This window comes from Lepisosteus oculatus, unplaced genomic scaffold (assembly GCF_040954835.1).
Source record: "Lepisosteus oculatus isolate fLepOcu1 unplaced genomic scaffold, fLepOcu1.hap2 HAP2_SCAFFOLD_64, whole genome shotgun sequence".
Lineage (NCBI taxonomy): Eukaryota > Metazoa > Chordata > Actinopteri > Semionotiformes > Lepisosteidae > Lepisosteus > Lepisosteus oculatus.
In genome coordinates, this window is record NW_027168193.1 from 1,107,416 (window position 1) to 1,128,234 (window position 20,819).

Sequence of the window (20,819 nt, forward strand, 5' to 3'; positions counted from 1 at the left end):
AATCACTGAGCATATATATATATATCACTGTGTTGAAGCTAGAGACCTGTATGTAATATTATGGTGCTAAAATGTCATTTTCACATATATTAATGTAATAAATGATTGCTTATGCTTTATAAACAAATCTAATTAAAATAAATGATTAAGTTTTGTATTTATCTTGTACCATAGAACATGATTTTCTTTGTATTTCAAGCCCACAAAGTGTCCAAATGACGCACTACATGATATAAGGAAGATTATCACATGCATATCGGTATTATCTTTCTTATGAAAATGCATTCCTTTCATTACCTTTTACTTTTTAAAATGAACTCAAATTGTGTATAATGTAATAATTTAAGTAGAAGTGCTTCACTGCTCTATGCCGTCTGGAAATAAATCCTCAGACTACTTACTGCCCTGGGCATGTACCAATAAATTACAGGAGCACATCTATATATCACTGCGTTGAAGCAGGAGACACACAATCACTGCAAACACATCCTAAATACAGTGTTCTAGCACCTTTGACCTCATCCAGAACATATCATTTCTTGAAAGGGATTGCTGTCCGAATGCACATCTGAATCCCAAACAGAATCTCTAGTAAAATACGATCATTTGTGAAACAGGCAAATGACTGTCTCAGGGGCCCATTCCTCATTCTCAAGACACATGTATGCAGTACGTACACCATGCATTGAGCAATAGGGATTAAAGACACCACAGCTAAGGTTAGAAGTCATTCTGACTATATTCTAAAATATTGGACTCATATTCTTATGATGGCAGACATGATGCTGCGTTTAAAACCGGGGTTAATGGACATATATGACTGTCAATTCTGTTTTGTTTTGGAGACTCTTGGCTGCCTATATGGTACACTGCAGCGTGAAGGAATTATTTTCCAAAACTGTGTCAGCTCAAAAGTTGTAAGAGAACCTCTCCAGCTGCTTTAACTCTTCATTTTTGTCATTTAATTGTCTGTCGGCACTATGTGGCAGCGTTGCATGACAACCCCTCTCACCACGGAAAGGAACCTAACAGCTTTGGTAAGAGAGGAGAAAAGGACCTGGCCAGTAAGGGGCACGAACCCGTGACTTTGGCGTTATTAGCACCATGCTCTAACCAACTGAGCTAACCGGCCTCACGACAGTGGCTCTCTCTGTGCTGCAAAAAATCGAACTCAGGGAATTTCTTTTGCCCTCCTTTGAATAGAAAGCCGTGTAATTCAGTGTACGGGCTTTCTCATGCAGTTTCATGGTTCTTGTAACCCAAATCCTACACTGGCCTGAAGTGCCCCCCATTTCACAGAATTTTTCAGCTGATTTAAAATGTACCTAAAGGAGAAGCATTATTGAAGACGATCAATTACCAAGAGCTTTTGTCAAAGGTTTTGGTGGTCATTTTTAATGACCACAGAGCGCTGTGACCTCGGTTTTACATCTCATCCAAAAGACAGCGCCCTTTTACAACACAGTGTCTCCGTCACTATGCTGGGGCATTGGGACCCGCACAGACCTCAGGGTGAGCGCCCCACCGCCGGCACCATTAACACCGCTTCCAGCTGGAAGCTTTGTTTTTCCCTGTAGCTCACCCTCATCCGGGTACTGACCTAGCTCACACCTGCTTAGCTTCAGTGGGTTTTCAGTTGCGAGTTGCAAGGGGATGCAAGTGATGGAGCAGCTCGCTGCAAAAGCCACTGCATTGGCCGGGAATCAAAGCCGAGCCTCCCGCGTGGCAGGCGAGAATTCTACCACTGAACCACCAACGCTCAGAACCCGGGCCTTCAAAAAAGACGCTTTTTTGGTGCTCTGTGCAAAAAGCGTCGACATCTGCTTCCAGCTGTAAAATGCCATTCGCGGACGCTGAAGAACTTATTTGCAAGGGAGCGGGTACAAGCAATTTGGCATTTTAAAACCACCAGGAACACCGAACAGGCGCGCTTCTTTGCTTGCGCCGAAACACAACGACAGGAGGTGGACAACGTAGTCGGCAGGATTCGAACCTCTTTCTGTCTATTATATACTAAATGTTCTCTTGTCTGTCTCTTGTTTGTATAGAACTGAATGTCCCTGACAATGTACTGTTAGTTTTAATTGAAGAACGGCATTTGTGTTCAAATATATCAGACAAGTTTACGTAACTGCTCATGCGACACTCAGTTGTAATTAGTCAAGAAATAAAGTCGAACAACAGCTGCGGGTTTGATTCTGAACGTATCAGATTGCAGCACCTTTTACTTCCATTGACAAATGATAGAGATTCGAAGAGAGATCCTTCAGACCAGCAAGCAAACCCACGGCTATTTCGGTTTTCTATCTAGGCAACGTTGGTGTCTGCAATAGCATACATGAAAGCGTGATGCAATTTCTGTGGCTAAATTTGTTGCACGTCATGCACAGTAAGAGTGTTTCTAACACCAAATAAAAAGTCAACAATTAGCGATCACGCCTTCTCCTCAGTTAACCCACTGAAACCCTTGCTGTTAACAGTTCTTTAATGCATGCTTTACGAGCACCTACATATTGTGTCGGTTCTTTCAGTTTTATTCATTAGGTTTTCAAAGGCATAAGTAGAACACCAGAGGTGCGAACGCAAGATGTGTGGTTATCTGAAGAACTCATTTCCATGGCAGCGGGGCCAAGCTATTTAGTGTTTTTATAGTACCAGGGAAGGAGAAGCGGCACTTCACCTTTGCCGCGCAGGCACAAGGAGACGTGCGGCAGACGCCGTAGTCGGCAAGATTTGAACCTGCATGGGGAGTCCCCAACGGATTTCGAGTCCATCGCCTTAACCACTCGGCCACGACTACAGCGAGTTCACCATCGCCGCATTCCTCCTTTAATCTAACACGGAGTGCGACGTGGCTTTGGAAACCTTTTCAAAGTCGCTCTCCGTTAAAAAAAAATAATACCTTTGACAAAATACGTGCCGGCAGACAGACACGCCTCAGAGGGTTTAAGGCTGGCTTCATGTCGGAATGATAAAGTCTCCCCGTCCGGACATGAAAATGCCACTTTGTTACACACAAAAAAAGAATCAACAACAGAGAAATGCCCACAAGCATTTGAAAAGCCGCACCACGTCGCACTTGAAATAGCTCTTACATTAGTGGTAGACGCAGGAATCGCATTTTTATTTACGCTCTTACCAACGCGATGGAAAGCAAAACAAAGCAAAGCAGAGCAAAACAAAACGAACAAACGAAAACCCTGCACATAACGCCGTTACGTGCCCAAGTGGTATTGTACGTCATCCTAGCACTGCACCCCGGGTCGTACGGTACATGGGAACGAGCACACGCCACGAATCGTCTCGAATCACTCCCTACAGCTGTAAGGCGCCTTGAAGCGTGCACCCCCAACATTCTTCTTTGCGCATCTGTGAAAGGTAAACTCTTGAGCAAACTCTGAACCAGCTCTAAGGAAACTAATCCGATTAGACGTAACTTTGACTCATCTTTTTACGCTCAGTGCTGGATTGCTCAAACTCCAGCTAGGGTTAGGGTTAGCATTACCACGCTACTTAGACACTTTGTTTACGCTCAGTGCTGGATTTTGGGAACTTCAGGACGAGTGGGAATTTTCTCCTATCTGTCCATTCTGTTTTGTTTTGGAGACTCTTGGCTGCCTATGTTGTACAGTGCAGCGTGAAGGAAACATTTTCCAAAACTGTGTCAGCTCAAGAGTTGTAAGAAAACCTCTCCAGCTGCTACAACTCTCTTCATTTTTGTCATTTAATGTGACACTCGATGTATAACTGGAGCCTCACATATGCAAATGGTGCGGCTCCAGTTCGACACCCAGTTCGACACCACTTTACAGTATATGACAAAAGCATGGCAAACTGTGCCGGACCAGCAGATAACTTCCGCTTATTTTGACTTCCCACTTGCATTTGTGACACTTGATTTTGGCTCCACCTAAGAAACTCTTAAATCTTCTAACACTTTTCTCTTCTCCCGCAACACACTTGTCTGTCGGCACTATGTGGAAGCGTTGCATGACAACCCATCTCACCACGGAAAGGAACCTAACAGCTTTGGTAAGAGAGTAGAATTACCTGAAGAACTGCTTTCCATGGAAGCAGGACCAAGCGATGTAGCATTTTTATAGTACCAGGAAAGGAGAAGCGGCACTTCGCCTTTGCCACACAGGCACAAGGCGACGTGCAGCAGACGCCGTAGTCAGCAGGATTCGAACCTGAGCGGGGAGTCCTCAATGGATTTCAAGTCCATCGCCTTAACTACTCGGCCACAACTACAGTGAGCTCGCCGCCGCCGCATTCCTCCTCCGGAGTGCGAGGTGTCTGCGGAAACCTTTTTAAAGTCGCTCTCCGTTAAAAAAAAAATACCTTTCACAAGATACATGCCGGCAGACAGACACGCCTCAGAGGGTTTAAGGCTGGCTTCACGTTCAAATGATAAAGTCTCACCGTCCGGATGTCAAAATGCAACTTTGGCAGACAGAAAAAAAACATCAACAAACCACAAATGTGGACAAGGATTTTACAAGCTGCACCACACTGCACTTTCAAAAGCATTTACATTCGTGTTAGACGCAGGAATTGTCCTTGTTTTGCGCGCTTACGAACGCCATACAAATAAAACAGGTCTACGGGTCTGAAACCTGCTCCACGGAAAACAGTTCTGTTGCGCTTTTGATCAAAGGGAGATTCTCTGTTCTTACTTTTTCATGACATAACACCCAAAGGGGCTTCTTTGGAGCTGGATTCCAACCAGCATCCTAAAGTTTCTTGGTCGTATCCTTTACAGTCCTCTGTTCAGTCGACATGGAACAGAAGGGGGCAGCTTTCCTCACACATACAGTGCAGTTCTGCATCAGACCTCTAACTCGTTTCCTTAGCTTGGATTTAAGCCACGAAGCAGGCTTCTACTGTATAAACGTCTAGAGGAATCACAAACTATTTGAGAGGCCATCATCCCAGGGGGAACTGACAAAGTCTATCCCTAAACACCTAGCGCAGTCTCTCGAGAGACTGTCAAAAATCGCTTTCTCCATTTGTGCTGCAAGTAAGTGAAAATGCGGTCTCAACCCAGAGCCACTTGGCAGCAGCGGCACGTAAATACTGTTACTGCCACTGCTCGATACCGACGTTAGCCTACTATACCATGTTCAGCCACCGCTAGAAAATGTACAGCTCTAGTACTGGAGCAAACAGAAGGAGGGCCAACATCTAACAGGCACACGTGTCAGACATAGAGAGCGCCGAGGATGGGATTCGAACCCATGCGTGCAGAGCACAATGGATTAGCAGTCCATCGCCTTAACCACTCGGCCACCTCGTCAATGAAACTGGGCTGTCCAGACACGGGTTGGCACGCTCCAGATGATCTTTTTCTTTTTTTTCCCTCGTACTCGAGGGTCCTTTTCCTGTTCCACATGCGATTTCAACATTTTCCTTGGGAGATGTCAAGCCAGCAAGCCACTGCTGTGGTTCAGTGGCCAGTGTGGAGTTCAGTGGCCCTGTTGTACACAGAAAGCACATTGAGCTCCTTGGACATGAAAAGTTCCAGATAAAAGCCATTTGTCATCCTTTCTCTTGGTGTCGATGTTGCTATTGTATGTAAAGGTGGCAACTTGCTCAGCGAGCAGGCGGAGCACACACCGAATGCAGATGTGTCTGAGTGGTGTGTCCAAGTGGCTGCAAAAAAACAGTACTCCCGGGGCGCCGTGGCTTAGTTGGTTAAAGCGCCTGTCTAGTAAACAAGAAATCCTGGGTCCGAATCCCAGCGGTGCCTTTTTTTGTGCTGTGTTCTCGAACAGAACTGGTCATTATGGACAACCGCATACGCCTAGACTTAATTAAATGCAAGTATTCATTTCCTGTCTTGAACGACTTGTTTTTCTTAAAATGGATGCAACTTGCAAAACATGAAATACAAACCTTGCTAATCAGCGCTCGCGGCTGGCAAAAAAAAAAGAAGTCAGCAATGTTTTTTTTCTTTAACCTTAACCCTGCTAATGGAGAAGAGTTAAACGACCGAGTCTATGCAGCTTAAACGGTGCTCACGTCGGGTTCTTAGCTGAAAGGGTGATAAATCCCGCTCACCCCAGTCCTTAATCTTTTAAAAGGATACAAAATTGAACCTAGTCGCCACATCACATACATCCTGTTCAACGATAAAAAGGTGACATCTATCCTCGATCCAGAGTAAATCCCACGTTGAGGGCATATTTTTTTCCACTTTACCATGAGTCGGGCTCGGCTGCACAGAGGCGAGAGCAGAGCAATGAGGTCACGGGGACAGGAGAGCCACACGCTGGCGGTTTAAACACGCGGAAGAAAACTGAGGGATCCACAGTATGTGGACCCTCCGTGCGCCATCAGTCCGCACTCCGGACTCTGAATCCTGCCATCCGAGTTAAGATCTCGGCGGAACCTGAGGCGCAGTTCTTTCTTAAAACGTAATCTGGTGAGCATTTCTAGAATCGTACTTGTATAGATGCAGCCTTTAATGTGTTGCTAGGTTAAAATTGATGACTTCTTGAACTTCAGTAGGCAACTGCCCTCTTGATTTTGGATTTAATTTCTTTATTACAGGGGCGCTTTTATGAAGACCGAGTCATGTTCAGGTACTTTGCTTGATGGAGGAAGCATATTTCGGACTCTGTGATCTGCTCACCTGGAAAGGTCTGCTGTACTACTACAAGAGAGAAGTAGAGTCTGGAAGAATAGACAATTTTATGATGCTTTGGAAGATAATGTTTTTTTTTTCTTTGAAATTGAAATGAATCAGAATATCAGTGCAAAAGACAAACTCTTGGTTTGGTTTAAAGAGATATGGTTTTAAAACAGACAAAATGTAGAAAACAGGTGTTTCTCACTTTTGGAAGAGAATGGACCGGGGGTAATATTTTACAAGTTATATAATAGTAAAATATTATATAATAGGGGTAATAGTCGCGAGGGGCTTCAGCTTTTTCGTGCTTAATATGGTGCGCTGTGGCCACGGCAGATATGGGATCTATAAAAGCCGAAAATTCTCCGATCATTGCCTGACACAGCTCCTCAAAGCTATTACAGACCTCAGGTCCTTGTCTAGACATCCACTCGTGGACCGCTCGGCTGGTAGTTTTCCTTACTAACATAGCCTTTTCCTGTTCGGACGCTTCGGGCATAAACTGCAAAGTATATCTCAGCTCATCAATGTAGGTCTCCACATTATTCCCTGACACTGTCGGGTCAAACCTTTCTACATCTTTGGCTAACTGCCTCAGGGAGTGGAGGTTAATTTTTACAGTTTCTCCGTGGGCAGGGAGACGGCCGTGATCAGGAGCAGGGGGTCTATGCCTGAATTGAATCGCCCTTGCGTCTCGCGCAGGACTCGGCGATCTCCCCCATGCCGATCCGACCACAGACCCTGGCCGGGAGAAACCTCCTGGGTGAGCGCTCCGGGCTGCTAGGTGGGCTGGCATGTAAGTGGGATCTAGCCTGTTTTGCTTCCAGTACGGCAGCATCTAACTCCTTTTGCCTTTCCTGGCTGAGCTCATTTAAACTCTCAATTTCTTTTTCTTTTTCTTTCAAGCTCGCTTCTAGGTCTCTCCTAGCTACCTCAGCCGCAGTTTCTCTAGCAGACAGGTCATCTAATTTACCTAAAACTTCCCTGAGTCTGTCTTCACTTTCCTCACTTTTCACTCTCTTTTCTCTGATTATATCCAACAACTCAACTCGCTCCGCCTTATATCTTTCTAGCTTTCCCTGAAGCGTTTGAAACTTTGTCAGCTCGGACAAAGACAGTTCCAGCTGTTTAGCTAGATTTAAGGCGAAACTAGATAGGACCTGAACTGCGTTCACAGACCCTCCTGTGTTAAGCTGGTTCGCTACCTTAGCTACTAAATCTACTTGCAGCTTCTCAATATCATCAAAGTTCAACTTTTCGATACCGCTCCAGTAACCAGGATTGTCGTCGCTAGAAATAGTACTTATAAGCGACTCCACTTCAGACATTTTAGCAGCCATTGTCATTACGTCAGAGAAACTTTAAGAGTATTACTTTTTTTCCTTTTACCAAAATACAGTATGGAATCTAAACACCCGAGCAGATGGATTTCCAATCAGCACACGTTACACTAAACGCTAGAAAACAGGGGGATTTCTTTACGCAGTTATCAGCACACCCGGTATTCGCGTATAAAAGTCACGGTGCTGTGCTGAACTTGAACTCACAGCAACATCAGTTATTCTGTGCGATTGAGTCTCATTTCATTCTAAACTCGCCCACCCAGGGACGCCATTAAATGTAGTGGTTTGATGGGTTTACTGAGACACTTATTAATTGTAGCAGTAATCACGAGGTTGTTCGTTGGGGCTTTTAGAAAATCAATCGCCAGAACAACTAACAACGCACACACACGGGTTCAATACACGAGATACATTTATTAATATAAATTGTGCACCAAACATATACTAGTCTGCCTGGATACGAGCGGCAGACCTTACTGTGAGGGTTATCAATATACAAGATATATAATCTCGAAGAGATGCAAACACAAAGAGATACACAACAGAGAATATATGTCAATATATATCGTTCGGTTACCAAATCGCTAATCAGTGTTATTACCCATTGTTACTCTAAACTCGGAAGTAAATACATTACTCATGAATTAAATTGATAACAACTTGTGTTGAGGTACAATTGAATTCTCGAGACGCAATGTAGAACATGGGGTTAACTTATCCACTGTGTATGGATTTGGAATTTCCCGGCACGAACACCAAACCAGCTGACAAGCTCTGTTGCAGCCTCTGTTCCAGCGGTTGTCCAATGGGCGTTGTGTCGGCGTCCTCTGGCTACCAGCCAACCAGTCAAGGTGCAGCTCGGAGTAGGACGGGCGGAGGAATCTGACTGCGGCGCGCAGGGCAGTCGTTGCTCCGAGGGGATCTACCAGCAGTCCGGCTGGCTAGTAGAAAGTCTCTATGCACAGAGTGTGACCGCGAGTCCTCACAAGTCACTCTTTTGCCTGGGAAGAAACTGGTTCGTTCCCGGTCCAGCGCTGCTTCTGAATAAGCTATTCAGGTTGTTGACGAGGGTCCAACTGTAGGCTGCCGTTGATCAAACGGAGCATTCACGTTAGTAGAATTCTGAGTACGTACGGGATGCTTGGCCTCGCGCTTAGAACAAAGTCCAAGTCCCTATGCAGACAACAGCAGTTGTCACGTGATTGTCTCTGAGGATGCGCGAAAATGGCCAAGGAGAGCCCCGATCTGAGCTTGCGCTCCCTTTTTGACCAAGACACAGATGTGTGCTGATTGGTTGAGAGTTTGGCGGGCATTGGAGACCCACGTGGTATTACCACGCCCTGCCAGTCCCTGATTGGTTGGTCAAGGTGAGATATAAGTCACTTACTCTTGACACTTAAGAATGCAGTCCAGATGTCCATTCAGCACTCCCTAGACAGATAGGCGCCAATGGATGACCATTGATCATGATAGCCAGGCTTAGCTAAGTGCATCCCTGTCTGGGAGCTGTTCCCTATCAAAAGAAAACAACTTAAATCAGTCTGCATGAATACTTTCTCTGTGGCTGCACCACAGAGATGGGGGGTGAGATGGGGCTTCATTTAGGACAGCATACCAACGCTTAATTCTGTCTTATTAACAAGCATTGCCGCTACACTTGTATCCCAACTTTTGCAACTCGCAACTGAAAACCCACTGAAGCTAAGCAGGTGTGAGCCAGGTCAGTACCAGGATGAGGGTGAGCTACAGGGAAAAACAAAGCTTCCAGCTGGAAGTGGTGTTAATGGGCGCTCACTCTGAGGTCTGTACGGGTCCCAATGTCCCAATATAGTGACGGAGAAGCTGTGTTGGAAAAAGGGCGCTGTCTTTTGGATGAGATGTAAAACCGAGGTCATAGTGCTCTGTGGTCATTAAAAATGACCACCAAAACCTTTGACAAAAGCTCTTGGTAATTGATGGTCTTCAATAATGCTTCTCCTTTAGGTACATTTTAAATCAGCTGAAAAATGCTGTGAAATGGGGGGGCACTTCAGGCCAGTGTAGGATTTGGGTTACAAGAACTATGAAACTGCACGAGAAAGCCCGTACACTGAATTACACGGCTTTCTATTCAAAGGACAAAATAAATTCCCTGAGCTTGATTTTTTGCAGCACAGAGAGGACCACTGTTGTGAGGTCGGTTAGCTCAGTTGGTTAGATGGTGGTGCTAGTAACGCCAAGGTTGCGGGTTTGAGCCGCGTACGGGCCAGGTCCTTTTCTCCTCTCTTACCAAAGCTGTTAGGTTCCTTTCCGTGGTGAGATGGGTTGTCATGCAACGCTGCCACATAGCGCCGACAGACAAGAGTGTTGCGGGAGAAGAGAAATGTGTTTGAAGATTTAAGAGTGTCTTAGGTGCAGCCAAAATCAAGTGTCACAAATGCAAGTGGTTGGATTTCCATTGTTTAATGTGGTAAAAATAAGCGGAAGTAATCTGCCGGTCCGGCACAGTCTGCCATGCTTTTGTCATTTACTGTAAAGTGGTATTGAACTGGGTGTCGAACTGGAGCCTCACCATTTGCATATGTGAGGCTCCAGTTATACATCGAGTGTCACATTAAATGACAAAAATGAAGAGAGTTAAAGCAGCTGGAGAGGTTTTCTTACAACTTTTGAGCTGACAGTTTTGGAAAATGTTTCCTTCACGCTGCACTGTACAACATAGGCAGCCAAGAGTCTCCAAAACAAAACAGAATTGACAGATAGGAGAAAATTCCCACTCGTCCTGAAGTTCCCAAAATCAAGCACTGAGCGTAAACAAAGTGTCTAAGTAGCGTGGGAATGCTAACCCTAACCCTAGCGTAAAAAGATGAGTCAAAGTAACGTCTAATCGGATTAGTTTCCTTAGAGCTGGTTCAGAGTTTGCTGAAGAGTTTACCCAGTGGGCACTGATTCGTCGAATATACGTATATTCACGGCGAAAATACGGCTATACGTATATATACGTCGCCTCGACGTATAATCAACGTCGAATTGCAACCGTAAAATCGACGACATTAATAAACGCATATATAACGTCGAAAACACATCTAACACAGTGCCTGAGGCTTTTTACTGTATGTATCGTGTGTGCCGCAACTAGGAGTATACGGCACTCTGCACAGTGTACGAAGTAAATTATTTTCGCAGTAATTAATTTACACGTGTATAATAAATATAGTAAATATAATAAATTAATTACTGCGAAAATTACTTCGTACACTGTGCAGAGTGCCGTATACTCCTAGGTAAGTTAGGTACATCTTTTTGCCCAAAACTGAAGGGGCGACATTCCTCCCTCCCCCCGTGATGCCAGGCCTGTCCCCATCCTATTCCATAATGTCATTATACTGTATATAATACCATACAACAGTGACCGATCCTTACTAACTGCATGCGTTAAAATTGCACATCAGCTCATAGCAGGGGGCACATAGCCGCGATGTATTATCAATGTTAAATTTCAACCATAATATCGACAACATTAATAAACGCATACGTTGAGAAAATATCGAACCCAGCATATTTTCCGGTTATATACCACAATGCATTGCTAGTATTCGTTGGTCACCATTTTGGACACGTTTTTCAAACGTAGAAGTATATCCGCAAATATCTCAGCAATCCTCTTTTGACGAGTAAGTATGAACAATAATAATACTATCTGAATACATACAGATCTTTCTTAATATTATTTTGATTAAAATAGTAAGTGAATAAGCAAAAAATGGCACATAAAAATAGTGGAGCTTTTTAAACGTCTGTACTTACTGCGCCCCATAAGAAATCGTTTGTCCCCGTTCAAAAGAGGTTGTGCGATGTCCTGCAGCGTTCGCAAAGCAAACCTTTGACAGTTTGAAAAGAGGAATTTATTCTGCTTCCTGTGCGTGCAGTAGTTACAAAGTTGAACGTCTTTACACGATCTGCTGCAGTTTTCAGTGGGCGGGCGTTGTCAAATGGCTTGGAAAAACGCACTGTGTTTCGGCTCGGCAAACATCGTGAGCAGTGTCCTGCATGTTTTCTGTGTATAGCTGTCTTTTAACGCATACAGAATTCATTCGAAATGGGGAATGGTGTGAATGGGGAAGATGACACTAAATCGTTTTGCCGTTTCTCTATTCTTATTCTATGTTGTACTTTCAAACTTTGGGTACTCTTTAATTAGGACAGACTTTATTGCTCAACTTCTATGATGCAAGCCAAATTTTATACATTTATTTCAGCTTTGAGCTTAGTAAACCGTTCATTTTTTAGATTATACTAAAGAAGATATTAATCATCATTAATTTGGGAAGTAATATTATATAATTTTCTCCTAGCTGCGGTGCTGAAGTCCCGCCCTAAATCAGCAGAAAAAGAAATAAAGGAGCACGCAATGTGTTACTTGAAGAATGCATATGCAAGGCAGGGGGCCAGGAGATCTGGACACTGAAAATACTAGGTTTTTGGTTCTAACTGTTAGGACAATTACACAGGGTTTGCAAATAGTGGACAAAAATCGTCTTAACTTCCATTGTAATATTTTTTTTCTTGGAAATATAGAAGTTGTACATTTTAAAATGTATATTTGAATCAAAATGTGGTTTTGAGTTAGTGTGTTAATGTAATTAGTTTGTGTTTGCCGTTACTATACTGTATATTGCCATATTACCAGAATTTGTAGCTGAAGTTTAAGACTAGTTGTGTTTTTTATGATTATTGCCCATATGTTGATTGTTGATTGATTGTATACAATGTATAATTTGAAATACATATTTTTCAGGTGTGAATGTGTATTTTCAGAATAAATTTCTAAACCAAATCATTGGGTTGATTTACTAGTTTCTACACCTGTAAAACCTAACTTTGATGTATAATAGACCTCTACCCATATACGTATAATAGACCTCTAAAGTTATCCGTATAATAGACCTCTAACCATATACATATAATAGACCTCTAAAGTTATCCGTATAATAGACCTCTACCCATATACGTATAATAGACCTCTAAAGTTATCCGTATAATAGACCTCCAACCATATACGTAGAATAGTCCTCTAAAGTTATCCGGAACTCCTACCATATATGTATAATAGTCCTCTAAATTTATCCGTATAATAGAACTCCAACCATTTACGTATAATGAACATCTAATCATAGACGTATAATTGACGTATAACAATAGACGTATATTAGAATTTCATTCTAGACGAATTGCAGACCACATTTAGACGTCTAAGGTATGCGTTTAATAGACGTATATTATACGTCTTTTGCCCACTGGGTTACGTCTCAACAGAAACGCTCTTTAGCTCTTTCAGTGTTATGCAGAGAACAGCGTCTGTCGAGATCACTTTTGAGTCAGCGCGAAACGCCGTGTGCTGTCAGTTTGATTTCATATTGCTCGTAGCGGCGCCCGGCTTTTGTCTGTCAAACGTTAGGTTGCGCTTCTTCATGCTGCATCGTCGGCATGAGTGGAGCTTTTTAAACGTCTGTACTTACTGCGCCCCATAAGAAATCGTTTGTCCCCGTTCAAAAGAGATTTTGCGATGTCCTGCAGCGTTCGCAAAGCAAACCTTTGACAGTTTGAAAAGAGGAATTTATTCTGCTTCCTGTGCGTGCAGTAGTTACAAAGTTGAACGTCTTTACACGATCTGCTGCAGTTTTCAGTGGGCGGGCTTTGTCAGATGGCTTGGAAAAACGCACTGTGTTTCGGCTCGGGAAACATCATGAGCAGTGTCCTGCATGTTTTCTGTGTATAGCTGTCTTTTGACGCATACAGAATTCATTCGAAATCATTGATTTCTCCAATTATCAAGGGTCCCTTAAAGGATGAGTCAAAGTAACGTCTAATCGGATTAGTTTCCTTAGAGCTGGTTCAGAGTTTGCTCAAGAGTTTACCTTTCACAGATGTGCAAAGAAGAATGTTGGGGGTGCACGCTTCAAGGTGCCTTACAGTGCGTTGTTTCCGACACAGTGTGGCCGGGTGTTTTCCGAGTTATCGCACGGATTGGGCACGCCCACAAGCCGAGAGCCGCAGGCGATGAGCCCGGGGCTGAACGGGCCCCACTGGCTAGTTTGTAAGGCCAGGTGCATTGCCAACCACGACCGGCAGCGCAGAGGCTTTGAAGGCGGTCTGGGCTCCTGCAGCTGTGCAGCCACGCACTCTGGTTTCTCTTCATCTCGTACAAATCTTTCGCCTTTTATTAAAGATTTCCGTGGAGAGGAGCATGAATAAGTTCCATGCAATTTTTGTGCTTCCCTGCCTTCGGGTGGGGCGCAGCCTGGCTGGTCAAAGAGAGAAAACAAAAACGTTCGCAATCACTCTTGTTATGGCAATTGTGGCCGTCTGCTCCGCGAGTCCTCGGTCTCCGGCTGTCTGATTGGCGCTCTTTTCTTTGGGGGGCGGGAAGTGTCCGGCCGCAGGGGATCTTGGGACCTCGCTTTGCATAGCGGCTTCCCAGAGTGCGTCGTTTCCGGCACAGTGTGGCTGGGTGTTTTCCGACTTATCGCACAGATTGGGCACGGCCGCAAGCTGAGAGCCGCAGGCGATGAGCCCGGAGCTGAACGGGCCCCACTGGCTCGTTTGTAAGGCCAGGTGTATTGCCAACCATGACCGGCAGCGCAGAGGCTTTGAAGGCGGCCTGGGCTCCTGCAGCTGTGCAGCCACGCACTCTGGTTTCTCTTCATCTCGTACAAATCTTTCGCCTTTTGCTAAAGATTTCCGTGGAGAGGAGCATGAATGAGTTCCATGCAATTTTTGTGCTTCCCTGCCTTCGGGTGGGGCGCAGCCTGGCTGGTCAAAGAGAGAAAACAAAAACGCTCGCAATCGGTCTTGTTATGGCGATTGTGGCAGTCTGCTCCGCGAGTCCTCGGTCTCCGGCCGTCTGATTGGCGCTCTTTTCTTTGGGGGGTGGGAAGTGTCCGGCCGCAGGGGATCTTGGGACCTCGCTTTGCATAGCGGCTTCCCAGAGTGCGTCGTTTCCGGCACAGTGTGGCCGGGTGTTTTCCGAGTTATCGCACGGATTGGGCACGCTCGCAAGCCGTGAGCCGCAGGCGATGAGCCCGGAGCTGAACGGGCCCCACTGGCTCGTTTGTAAGGCCAGGTGCATTGCAAACCACGACCGGCAGCGCAGAGGCTTTGAAGGCGGACTGGGCTCCTGCAGCTGTGCAGCCACGCACTCTGGTTTCTCTTCATTTCGTACAAATCTTTCGCCTTTTACTAAAGATTCCGGCGGAGAGAAGCATGAATGAGTTCCATGCAATATTTGTGCTTCTTTGCTTTCGGGTGGGGCGCAGCTGGGCTGGTCAAAGAGAGAAAACAAAAACGCTCGCAATCGGTCTTGTTATGGCGATTGTGGCCGTCTGCTCCGCGAGTCCTCGGTCTCCGGCCGTCTGATTGGCGCTCTTTTCTTTGGGGGGCGGGAAGTGTCCGGCCGCAGGGGATCTTGGGACCTCGCTTTGCATAGCGGCTTCCCAGAGTGCGTCGTTTCCGGCACAGTGTGGCCGGGTGTTTTCCGAGTTATCGCACGGATTGGGCACGCTCGCAAGCCGTGAGCCGCAGGCGATGAGCCCGGAGCTGAACGGGCCCCACTGGCTCGTTTGTAAGGCCAGGTGTATTGCCAACCACGACCGGCAGGGCAGAGGCCTTGAAGGCGGCCTGGGCTCCTGCAGCTGTGCAGCCACGCACTCTGGTTTCTCTTCATCTAGTACAAATCTTTCGCCTTTTACTAAAAATTTCCATGGAGAGGCGCATGAATGAGTTCCCTGCAGTTTTTGTGCTTCCCTGCTTTCGGGTGGGGCGCAGCTGGGTTGGTCAAAGAGAGAAAACAAGCACGTTCGCAATCGCTCTTGTAATGGTGATTGTGGCCGTCTGCTCCGCGAGTCCTTGGTCTCCGGCCGTCTGATTGGCGCTCTTTTCTTTGGTGGGCGGCAAGTGTCCGGCCGCAGGGGATCTTGGGACCTTGCCTGCATAGCGGCTTCCCAGAGTGCGTCGTTTCCGGCACAGTGTGGCCGGGTGTTTTCCGAGTTATCGCACGGATTCGGCACGCTCGCAAACCGTGAGCCGCAGGCGATGAGCCCGGAGCTGAACGGGCCCCACTGGCTCGTTTGTAAGGCCAGGTGTATTGCCAACCACGACCGGCAGGGCAGAGGCCTTGAAGGCGGCCTGGGCTCCTGCAGCTGTGCAGCCATGCACTCTGGTTTCTCTTCATCTCGTACAACTCTTTCGCCTTTTACTAAAGATTTCCGTGGAGAGGAGCACGAATGAGTTCCCTGCAATTTTTGTGATTTCCTGCTTTCGGGTCGCGGGCAGCTGGGCTGGTCAAAGAGAGAAAACAAGCACGTTCGCAATCGCTCTTGTAATGGTGATTGTGGCCGTCTGCTCCGCGAGTCCTCGATCTCCGGCCGTCTGATTGGCGCTCTTTTCTTTGGGGGGCAGGAAGTGTCCGGCCGCAGGGGATCTTGGGACCTCGCTTTGCATAGCGGCTTCCCAGAGTGCGTCGTTTCCGGCACAGTGTGGCCGGGTGTTTTCCGAGTTATCGCACGGATTGGGCACGCTCGCAAGCCGTGAGCCGCAGGCGATGAGCCCGGAGCTGAACGGGCCCCACTGGCTCGTTTGTAAGATCTGCGGCAGATCGTATAAAGACGTTCAACTTTGTAACTACTGCACGCACAGGAAGCAGAATAAATTCCTCTTTCAAACTGTCAAAGGTTTGCTTTGCGAACGCTGCAGGACATCGCACAATCTGTTTTGAACGGGGACAAACGATTTCTTATGAGGCGCAGTAAATACAGACGTTTAAAAAGCTCCACTCATGCCGACGATGCAGCATGAAGAAGGGCAACCTAACGTTTGACAGACAAAAGCCGGGCGCCGCTACGAGCAATATGAAATCAAACTGACAGCACACGGCGTTTCGCGCTGACTCAAAAGTGATCTCGACAGACGCTGTTCTCTGCATAACGCTGAAAGAGCTAAAGAGTGTTTCTGTTGAGACGTAACAAGCTTGTTTCTTTCTACCATGATGTTACCATGACAAAATCTGTCTTTAAACACCTTGCTCAGTCTCTGACGAGACTGTCAAGAATTGCTTTCGCCGATTGTATTGCAAACCGGCGGAAGCGGGGTATTGGGAAAAGTTTTCAACTAGCAATAATCGCGCATCGGCTAAACCTCACAGGCTACGATACTGCCACTGCGCAAAGCTGACGGTTGCCAGGCAACCGCGTGGATCCTATGGAAATCGTTATCAATCGTCTCATGGCATGTCGTTGCTGTAACGCTTCATATTTGCGGCCGGACACTTCCCGCCCCCCAAAGAAAAGAGCACCAATCAGACAGGCGGAGACCGAGGACTCGCAGAGCAGACGGCCACAGTCGCAGTAATAAGAGTGATTGTGAGCGGTTTTGTTTTCTCTCTTTGACCAGCCCAGCTGCGCCCCACCCGAAGGCAGGAAAGCACAAAAATTGTATGGAACTCATTCATGCTCCTCTCCATGGAAATCTTTAGTAAAAGGCAAAAGATTTGTACGAGATGAAGAGAAACCAGAGTGCGTGGCTGGACAGCTGCAGGAGCCCAGGCTGCCTTCAAGGCCTCTGCCCTGCCGGTCGTGGTTGGCAATGCACCTGGCCTTACAAACGAGCCAGTGGGGCCCGTTCAGCTCCGGGCTCATCGCCTGCGGCTCTCGGCTTACCTGGCAGGGGAGATACCTTGATCAGCCTGTAGTTGGAGTAGTTGGATTGTTTTCTTGTTTTGTGGAAGCAGTGTTTGTTTTGCAGTTTGAGATGGCAACCTTTGGATCCCGCAAGAATGCTGTACGTTTTGAGCTTTTGGATGACCTGTTCATGGATCGTATGCAGTTCAGCAGAAAAGTGTTACAGAAGGAACTTGGCTTTGAACCTCGGCACTTGGATTTCATCTTTGCTCTCCCAGGTCAGAAAGCATTTGAGGTTGTATTTGGTACCTATCCTCTGTTTGAACAATGCGTGGATGTGTTTGAGGCAAAAAGAGGGAAAGTTCCTGCACTTGAGAAGATCAACTTGCAGCCTCTGACACAGAGAGAGAGGAAAACGGTGCATGTTGTTATGTTCTCGGAACTGGCAAAGACGGAGGACATTCACACCTGGCTTAACCAGTACTGCACCGTCCACCATGGAACTGAGGTTAGAGATGTTGACGGTATAAAAACAGGAGCAAGGAAATTCGAGGTTCGCTTACTACCGGACAATGTAAATGGAGGCTTAAGGCACCTGCCCTCTACAATCCGGCTGGGCGCCTGCAATGGCTATGTTTTTTATGTGGGACAACCAAAGGTGTGTCGGCGCTGTGGTGCTGTGGGACACCTGGCATCTTCCTGCACTGTGAAATGCTGCAAGACCTGTGGCAAACAGGGACATTTAGCCTCTGACTGTTCAATGCTGCCAAAGTGCAATTTATGTGGCTCGGAAGGACACGTTTTTAAGAACTGCCCTCACGCCTACGCCAATAAACTCAAAATGAGAAAGGATGAGGCAGTGCTTGTTTCAGCCAAACCGGCCCGAAAAGCCAAAGCAAACAACAAGTCAAACAAAGAACCCTTGTTGGACAAAGAGTCTCAGCCTCCAGCCAGGATCAGTCCTGCTGTGGCTCCGGGGCCGGTGGAAGAGAAATCCACTACGCTCCCACAACCGCAGACTGCACCAGACAAGCACGAGGGTTTGAAAACCCCCGAGAACAGCGAGGACCCCTCCCCCACTCCTGCTCCTCAGAACGAGGGCCAGTGTGGGGCCCCCCGGTGGAGCGGGTCCAGCGACGATACCCAGGATTCAGCGGAGCTGCTTTTCTCAGACTCTGCAAGTGCTACAGATGCCCTCCTCTCCTCCATCCAGTCCATCACGGAGGATCTGCAACAGCTGGTGGGTGAGGGGGAAGAGGAGACTGGTGCATCGGCTGCACCCCTTTCCCCTCAGTGCTCCCAGGAGCTGGACTTGAGGAAAAGGAAAAATGACTCTGTTTTCTCCCCGAGCGAGGAGGAAGGAGAGAATGGCGATGGGGACAGCTGGAACCCCTCCACCCCTCCCTCTACCCCCTTCCTTGAAATGGACTCCGTGAATGCTTTTACTGCTGCCACCCTGATGAAGGCTCATTCAGAGGATGGCTGGCAGGAAATTGGTAAGAAGAAAAAGAAAAAGAAGAAGGTAACAGGTGAGACCGAAGAGAAATGTGTTTTGTAAAGACTGGTTCCACTTTCTTATGTAATATGGCTCTAAACATAATTTCTCTTAACACCAGAGGTATCAATGACGGAGTTAAATGTCAGTGTGTCTTTGATTACCTCCAGCAGAGAGAGGGAGATGTGTTGATGTTGCAGGAGTGTGCTTTAGCCTATCAAGAGAGGTATAAAAGCTTTGAAGATAGGTGGGATAAAGGGCCTTCTGTTTGGTCAGGGGACAATAACAACAGAGCCTCTGGCGTGGCCATTCTTTTCAAAGGATGGGCTTTCAAATTGAAAAGTATTCAGAGGGTCATAGATGGCAGGTTGCTGTGTGTGGATGTGGAATGGGGGACCGTTAACCTGCGGCTAATCAATGTGTATTGTCCTACTGACGTGGGAGGAAGGGTGGAGCTACTCAAGGCACTCTCTCCCCTATTGTTAAGTAGCACAGACGTGATAGTGGGAGGGGATTTTAATTGTATCTTAGAGCACACAGACAGGCAGTCTAGCTCTCCGATAAAATTGGATTCCAGCTCACTGGCCCTGCAAAACTTAGTTCAAGACTTTAAACTCTCAGACACATATAGATGTATATATCCCACAACAGCAGGATATGCATGGTCAGGGAGGAATAGCAGCTCCAGAATTGACTATTGCTTTGTCTCAGAGAGAGTGAAAGTTGTTGGGGTCACTCTTCAGCCTGTCTTCTTCTCAGATCATCAGGCTTTAGGGTGTAGAGTGGAACTCCAGGGCGGGACTGTCTTTGGCCCAGGCCTCTGGAAACTCAACACAAAGCTGCTAGAGAACGAGGGGGTAGTATCCCGCTACAAGGAGAAACTATCACAGTGGCTGTCCTTGCAGTGTCTGTACGGGTCAGTAGGAGAGTGGTGGGAGGAGGTGAAGATGAGGACAAAGACCTTTTTCATGGCTGAGGGAAGGAAGGCTGCTGCCAGACGGAGAGGAGTGCTAGCCAGGAAACAGAGGCAGCTGCAGCGTCTCTACACGATGCTGCACAGTGGCTTCGATGTGCTCGAGGATATCACCCTTTTAAAAAAGGACATCCGGAGCATAGCCGAAGAAAGTAGTCGAGGAGTGCTGTTAAGAGGCAGAGTGCAGTTCTTGGAAGAAAATGAGAAGTGTACTCGCTTCTTTTTCAGGAAAGTGGTAGGCTCCAAGTCTGTCATGGAAAGTGTAGTTGATGAGGAGGGACGAGAGAGAACAGAGCCGAGTGCTATCCTCTCCTGCACCAAGGCCTTCTACTCAAGACTGTACAGCTCTACAGAGGTAAAGGATGAAGAAATTCATTTTTTTACCTCAAAGCTAGAAAACGTTTTGAGTGAAGAAGATAGGGAAGTACTTGAGAGGGATTTGACAGTAGAAGAGCTGAGACAGGCTATGGAGAGCTTACAGAAGGGGAAAACTCCAGGTGCTGACGGGCTCCCTAAATAATTTTATTGCACCTTTTGGGATCTGCTTCAGGATCCGCTACTGGTCCTATTCGAGGAAAGATATAAGACAGAATTGCTGCCTGACTCCTTAAGAGAAGGCACTATCTCTCTCTTGTTTAAGAAAGGAGCAAAAAATGACATAAAGAACTGGAGACCCCTCAGCCTGTTAGGCGTGGACACTAAGATCCTGTCCAAAGCCCTTTTC

General features: G+C 46.6%; 9 non-coding genes across 9 annotated transcripts; 5 read left to right on the forward strand and 4 right to left on the reverse strand.

Moving 5' to 3' along the window:
* Window positions 1-2,718: 2,718 nt before the first annotated feature.
* Window positions 2,719-2,800, reverse strand: trnas-cga (transfer RNA serine (anticodon CGA)). The gene has a single exon. It is a non-coding gene; the product is annotated as a tRNA-Ser (tRNA).
* Window positions 2,801-5,214: 2,414 nt separating this feature from the next.
* On the reverse strand, window positions 5,215-5,296 carry trnas-gcu (transfer RNA serine (anticodon GCU)). The gene has a single exon. It is a non-coding gene; the product is annotated as a tRNA-Ser (tRNA).
* An 8,836-nt stretch (window positions 5,297-14,132) lies between these two features.
* On the forward strand, window positions 14,133-14,249 carry LOC138232944 (U5 spliceosomal RNA). The gene has a single exon (XR_011187385.1). It is a non-coding gene; the product is annotated as a U5 spliceosomal RNA (small nuclear RNA).
* Window positions 14,250-14,640: 391 nt separating this feature from the next.
* LOC138232921 (U5 spliceosomal RNA) lies at window positions 14,641-14,757 on the forward strand. Its single transcript, XR_011187363.1, has one exon. It is a non-coding gene; the product is annotated as a U5 spliceosomal RNA (small nuclear RNA).
* A 391-nt stretch (window positions 14,758-15,148) lies between these two features.
* Window positions 15,149-15,265, forward strand: LOC138232957 (U5 spliceosomal RNA). The gene has a single exon (XR_011187397.1). It is a non-coding gene; the product is annotated as a U5 spliceosomal RNA (small nuclear RNA).
* A 391-nt stretch (window positions 15,266-15,656) lies between these two features.
* LOC138232956 (U5 spliceosomal RNA) lies at window positions 15,657-15,773 on the forward strand. Its single transcript, XR_011187396.1, has one exon. It is a non-coding gene; the product is annotated as a U5 spliceosomal RNA (small nuclear RNA).
* Window positions 15,774-16,163: 390 nt separating this feature from the next.
* Window positions 16,164-16,278, forward strand: LOC138232937 (U5 spliceosomal RNA). Its single transcript, XR_011187378.1, has one exon. It is a non-coding gene; the product is annotated as a U5 spliceosomal RNA (small nuclear RNA).
* A 759-nt stretch (window positions 16,279-17,037) lies between these two features.
* LOC138232880 (U4 spliceosomal RNA) lies at window positions 17,038-17,179 on the reverse strand. The gene has a single exon (XR_011187322.1). It is a non-coding gene; the product is annotated as a U4 spliceosomal RNA (small nuclear RNA).
* Window positions 17,180-17,409: 230 nt separating this feature from the next.
* LOC138232926 (U5 spliceosomal RNA) lies at window positions 17,410-17,526 on the reverse strand. The gene has a single exon (XR_011187367.1). It is a non-coding gene; the product is annotated as a U5 spliceosomal RNA (small nuclear RNA).
* Between the last annotated feature and the right edge of the window lie 3,293 nt (window positions 17,527-20,819).